Below are 6,789 nucleotides of genomic sequence, written 5' to 3' on the forward strand. Positions count from 1 at the left end.
TCCTTGCTTTACACTTGGTAAATAGTTTGCGAGTGGAATGCATAAGCTATAATACGTTTTGATTTAAAGTTGTTCATTCTAAGGTATATCATTAAACTCGAACGCAAATGAAGTAAGAGTAGTAGTGGCCCAATGGAAGGGCTCCCGACTCTACACCCAATGGTACGGGGTTCGATTCCCGGGTGTTCTTTTACTACGTTTTGATTTAAAGTTGTTCATTCTAAGGTACAACATTAAACTGGAACGCAATAAAAGTAAGAGGAGACGTGGCTCAATGGAAGGGCTCCGGACTCTACACCCAATGGTACGGAGTTCGATTCCCGTGTGTTCTTTTACTACGTTTTAATTAAAAGTTTGTCATACGAAGGTTTAAAATTAAACTCGAACGCAAATGAAGTAAGAGGAGACGTGGCTCAATGGAAGGGCTCCGGACTCTACACCCAATGGTACGGAGTTCGATTCCCGTGTGTTCTTTTACTACGTTTAATTAAAAGTTTGTCATACGAAGGTTTAAAATTAAACTCGAACGCAAATGAAGTAAGAGGAGACGTGGCTCAATGGAAGGGCTCCGGACTCTACACCCAATGGTGCGGAGTTCGATTCCCAGGTGTTCTTTTACTACGTTTTAATTAAAAGTTTGTCATACGAAGGTTTAAAATTAAACTCGAACGCAAATGAAGTAAGAGGAGACGTGGCTCAATGGAAGGGCTCCGGACTCTACACCCAATGGTGCGGAGTTCGATTCCCGTGTGTTCTTTTACTACGTTTTAATTAAAAGTTTGTCATACGAAGGTTTAAAATTAAACTCGAACGCAAATGAAGTAAGAGGAGACGTGGCTCAATGGAAGGGCTCCCGGCTCTACACCCAATGGTACGGAGTTCGATTCCCGTGTGTTCTTTTACTACGTTTTAATTAAAAGTTTGTCATACGAAGGTTTAAAATTAAACTCGAACGCAAATGAAGTAAGAGGAGACGTGGCTCAATGGAAGGGCTCCGGACTCTACACCCAATGGTGCGGAGTTCGATTCCCGCGTGTTCTTTTACTACGTTTTAATTAAAAGTTTGTCATACGAAGGTTTAAAATTAAACTCGAACGCATATTAGTAAGAAGGAGCAGTGGCCCAGTGGAAGGGCTCTGGTCTCTGGACCGGAGGGTCCCGGGATCGAATCCAGCTTCAGAAAAGTTGGAGACGTTTTAAAAATGTTGGTTTTATAATTTTTTTTTTACTTTTATAAAAAAGAGCATAGGTTCGTTTTAAGTTTTAAGTTTAAAGTTTCTTTCCTCAGCGAGTGCTAGCGGTGAGTGCCACTGCGCGGTGTGTGCCACTGTCTGGTGAGTCGAGACTTCTCGGACGGCAGCCGCGCTGCCACCACCGGGGTTCGAACCGGGGACCTTTTGCTTGGGAGGCCGACACCTACCCACGACACCCACTTGGGTCCCCCCCAGGATAATTCGCATTTTAGACCTGATAAACCTTCGGTTCATACTTTACACAGAAAGCTATGGCACGGGATTTCAGTGCTTTATACTTAGTATATAATTGAATACTTTTCATAGGATACTATGGTATGAGAAAGCTATGGCACGGGATTTCAGTGCTTTATACTTAGTATATAATTGAATACTTTTCATAGGATACTATGGTATGAGAAAGCTATGGCACGGGATTTCAGTGCTTTATACTTAATATATAATTGAATACTTTTCATTGGATACTATGGTATGGGAATATCAATGCTTTATACTTGGTATATAATTTGCGAGTGGAACACTTTACACATGATGCTATGGCATATTAAAATCAGTGCTTTATACTTAGTAATTTCGAGTGAAATGCACAAGTTGTGGGCTGGTTACATAGGCATGGGAAACTCATTGGTTCGGACTTAAAACATATTTGAGTTAAAATCTACACACTGTATAGTATAAAGTGGGAAAAGGGGTACGCATGGTACTATGGCATAGGGAAGTCCTTGCTTTGGACTTAGTAAATAATTTGCGAGTGGAAGGCATAATACGCTTTACTGATGGGTATTGGTAGTAGATAGGGGACTCTTGTGTTCGGACTTAAAAAGTATTCGACGAGTTGAAGGCACACGCTGTAGGCATAAAGATAGACAATTAGTTTAATTAATGGGGAAATGGTTCGCATGGTACAATGGCATAGGGAAATCCTTGCTTTAGACTTGGTAAATAATTTGAGAGTGGAAGGCATACGCTTTACTGACGGGTAGACAGGGGACTATTTGGTTGTGATTTAAAAAATATGTGAGTGGATGGAAGGCACACGCTGTAAGTATATGGCGCATTATAGTTTACAAGGAAACATAGGCATAATAGGGGACTTACAAAATAATTATTTGAGTCGAAGGTACACGCTGTAGGTATAGAAAATTAGTTCACTGGGGAAGTTGGTCCGGCATTTCGATGGGAATTGGGGATTGTCGGTCGCTGGGGAAAGGGTAGCGGGGTGTTGGGGTTGGGTGACTGAGTCTTTAGTAGGCTAGCTGGGATCAACATTACGGCGGGGAAATATAACATCGTTTCATTTCCACCAGTGATCTTGGTGGGTACTCGCCGTGATGGTACAATTTGTTTTGTTGAGTTTGATGCAATAATTATTTGAGACATTGTTATATCGAAAATCAGGCAATAAAAACAATTATATCAAAAAGTTACTAAGGTAGACGACCAAGATTTGTCATATGTTTTAATTTTCAGGCGATTTGGAAAAACAATTTTTTCGACCGATTTTTTTAAAAAACGGCATGGGATATAACCCTCAAAAAAAAAAAAAATCACCCTCAACAAAATTGCTCTCAGATTTGCCGCAAAATTTAACCAAAGAAAGTTCTGTATGTGCAAAAGACGCTCTACGGATTACAGATTGCTGGAACAATTGGAAGGGCCTCAAATTAATATTCATTTTAATCTTGATTTGGGGGCATCGAACACTAGACAATATCTCTAAAAGTTGCCAAGGTAAACGACTCAGACCAAGGTTTTTCTGTGCACCTCGCCCTCCATTACACCACACATCTGGATGAAATTTCAGACGATTAAAAAAAAAAAAAAAAAAAAAAAAACCGCCAGTTTTATTCAGACCATGTTCAGACTTTAAAAAGTTACATTATTTTGTCTTAACACACCATTTGGCAGTATAGGTGGCAAACCAGTTTTACAACCTGATATGAGAAAGGCAATCTGCAAATCAATTCTTTTGGATGGTAGGCCTACGACTCCGAATGTCAGAGCACCGGTCATTTTGGTTGGTAAACAGTTTACGACAGCTCAGTGTTACATAACATGTAAACAAAAACTGACATAGAAACATGTAGGAGTGGCCGATATAAGTAGGAGTGGTAGATAATCTAAGAACTACACAGAATTTTTTTTTCATCAGATCATGGAGGCATTCTTCATCCACGATCTGATTGACGGCAAGTTGGCAATGACAATGCAATGACCTATGCTCTATCGTTACAGCTACTTCCGGATTGCCGTTGTTTATGTTGAGCATGAAGGTTGAATAAAATTGCGACAAGAATTGTCCGTTTTATGACAAACTAGGTGGTTACACGTCTTCCACGATGCCTTCATCCTATTATACATTATTAACTTAAATAAGCTGCATGATAAAGCTTACCCATAGAGACATTAAATCACATCAAATCATCCTAAGTATATCCACGGTGTTGACAACTTCACAAGCATGGCTGGTGGCCATTTTGAAAATCGCGTCACAGCATCAAGCCGTCGAGTACCCAGACCTCTGCTACTCTGTTGATGTTTATTTCGCGTAGCGTGGAAATCGGGTACCTGTCGGTTGCTTTAGCTGGTTCCAATCACCGGTGCCTGTCCAAGATCAAAGGGGCAAACTGGCTCCCGCAAGATCTCGCGGAATGATTCGAAATGCGAGAATCGAAGGCTTGAATCATATTAAAAGTGATGAATAAACGCTTACACTGTAACTAATTGTAGTAATTAAACCAAGTAGCCTTACGTTTGTTTAATTTGAAATGATGTAGCGCAAAGTTGAAAGAACTAAAGGTAATATATGAGGTCTATTTTGTGTTTGTTTCTCAGCTTATTATTAATGTAGGAATAAATAACTTGTAGGTAGATTATTAAAAAGTGACCTTATTGCGTTGTTGAAAATATCTCACTCAAATTTGCGCCACCAAATAATCTAACTTTTAAAGCCTTCGGTACACTTCAACCACCCCCCCCCAAAAAAAAAAAAAAAACCATAATAATAATAACAAAATATGGCCATCTTATGCATGTTGTGTCAGAAAATTGCAAGGATTTTACTAAAACGCAAGGCTTACCATTTTAATTTTTGTAGAAAAGAATGCAAGGCTTTGAACATCCATTTTTTGTAGGGTAAACCGTTTTTATTTACTGAAAAAGTTTAAAGAGATGAGCCTTGTGCCTCAAAATAAATACATAAAAAAAATTAAAAATAAATACAAACAAAACAAGGGGTAGATGTCGTACAGTTTATCAAATTTTGGGCCATAGATTTAAGAAAACACAAAGAGTTGTTTTTATTCTCTAAAATAATGCGATAGGTACCTCTGACTCCGATGTGTTTTTAACTTGAGGATTAACTTTTATAAATAATATTTTCAACTTGAGGAATGGTTTTAGATACAGATTGGTCAACATCAAATCTCAATCTTAGAAAAAAATGAAAGGTACATGATGCCATCACTGAAGAAACCAGCTTCATTTTAATGCATACAAATCGAACTTCAAAAATGTGGTCAAATAATACAAATAAATAAAATCACAAGGCATAAGTCAAGCATTTTTTATCAATGTTTTGTAATTTTGTTTATTGAAATAGTACAATATAACACATTTGGCTTGATCAGAAATGTATAAGGTTAAATCACAATGGTTAAACCTTTGTACGTTGATTTAAGTACACTGGACACGTTTGGTAATTGTCAGAGACCAGTATTCTCACTTGATGTATCTCAAAATATGTATAACATAAACCTGTGAAAATTTGAGCTCAGTTGGTCGTCAAATTTGCAATTAGAGAACAATGAAAGCAAAAACGCCCTTGTTGCACAAGTTGTGTGCTTTCGGATGCTTGATTTCGAGACCTCAAATTCTAATTCTGAGGTCTCAAAATCAAATTCAAACATTTTTGTGAGAAATAACTTCTTTCCAGAAACATACGCTACTTCAGAGGGAGCTATTTCTCATAATGTTTTATACTATCACCGGCTCTCCATTGCGCATTACCAAGTAAGTTTTTAATGATACCAATTATTTTGAGTAATTACCAATTAGGTCCAGTGCCTTCAAAGGAATTGTATAATGCTGAACCACGGTTCTATAAGGTTATATCGCAAATTGTATAAATTTATATCGCAATTGTATCAGGGAAATATCGCAATAGTTAAAGATTATATCACAATCATATAAGGTTATATCGCAAATGTAAAAGGTTATATCGCAATCATATAAAGGTAATATCGTAATTGTATATACAGTTATATTGCAATTGTATAAGGTTTTATACTCAAGGAATAATGACCCAGGATTCTGTGTTGTTTTTGTCTTGGAATTTTGACATTAAATTTGCTTTGACAGTGTTGCCCATAATTATTGAAGTTTTAAGTAAAATAGTCTTTTATGTTTTCCATAATTGTTGTATTGAACATAACAGGAAAGCTCTATAAAAGAATTTCCAAGTGTGGTGCATAAAAATTAATGGATGAGCAGTTAATATGACAGGGGTAGTCAGCCCAGTGATCTCCATGACCCCTCCTGAAATTCCAGCCCGGACGCCCTCGATTATGAATTGTAAATCAAGAACTTGTGGTTCAGTAACTAGACGCTAGTCATTTTTAAAATAGCGGTTAGCTCGGTAGCATTTGAACCCACAACCTTGTCACTGCAAGTCCTGTAGTCTACCCACTAAACCATCACAAAATTGTCATTGTTAAATGAGCAGTTAGCTTGGTAGGATTCGAACCCACAACATTCTGATTGCAAGTCTTACAGTCGAGCCACTGAAGCACAGTTAGCTTGGTGGGATTCAAACCCACAACATTTTGATTGCAAGTCTAGAGTCTAACCACTGAAACACAGTTAGCTTGGTAGGATTCAAACCCACAACATTCTGATTGCAAGTCTTACAGTCGAGCCACTGAAACACACTTAGCTTGGAAGGATTCAAACCCACAACCTTTTGATTGCAAGTCCTGCAGTCTAACCACTGGACCACAGATTGCTTGGTAGGATTCCAACCCACAGCCTTGTGTTGCAAGTCCTGCAGTCTTACCACTGAACCACAGTTAGCTTGGTAGGATTCGAACCCACAACCTTGTGATTGCAAGTCCTGCAGTCTAACCACTGGACCACCATTAGCTTGGTAGGATTTGAACCTACAACCTTTTGAGTGCAAGTCCTGCAGTCGAACCACTGGACCACAGTTAGCTTGGTATGATTTAAACCTACAACCTTGTAATTGCAAGTCCTGCAGTCTTACCACTGAACCACAGTTAGGTTGGTAGGATTCAAACCTACAACCTTTTGAGTGCAAGTCATGCAGTCTAACCACTGAAACACAGTTAGCGTGGTAGGATTCGAACCCACAACCTTGTGATTGCAAGTCCTGCAGTCTCACCACTGGACCACAGTTAGCTTAGTAGGATTCAAACCTACAACCTTGTGATTGCAAGTCCTGCAGTCTAACCACTGGACCACCATTAGCTTGGTAGGATTTGAACCTACAACCTTTTGAGTGCAAGTCCTGCAGTCTAAC

This window comes from Asterias amurensis, chromosome 10, assembly GCF_032118995.1.
Source record: "Asterias amurensis chromosome 10, ASM3211899v1".
Taxonomy (NCBI): Eukaryota; Metazoa; Echinodermata; class Asteroidea; order Forcipulatida; family Asteriidae; genus Asterias; species Asterias amurensis.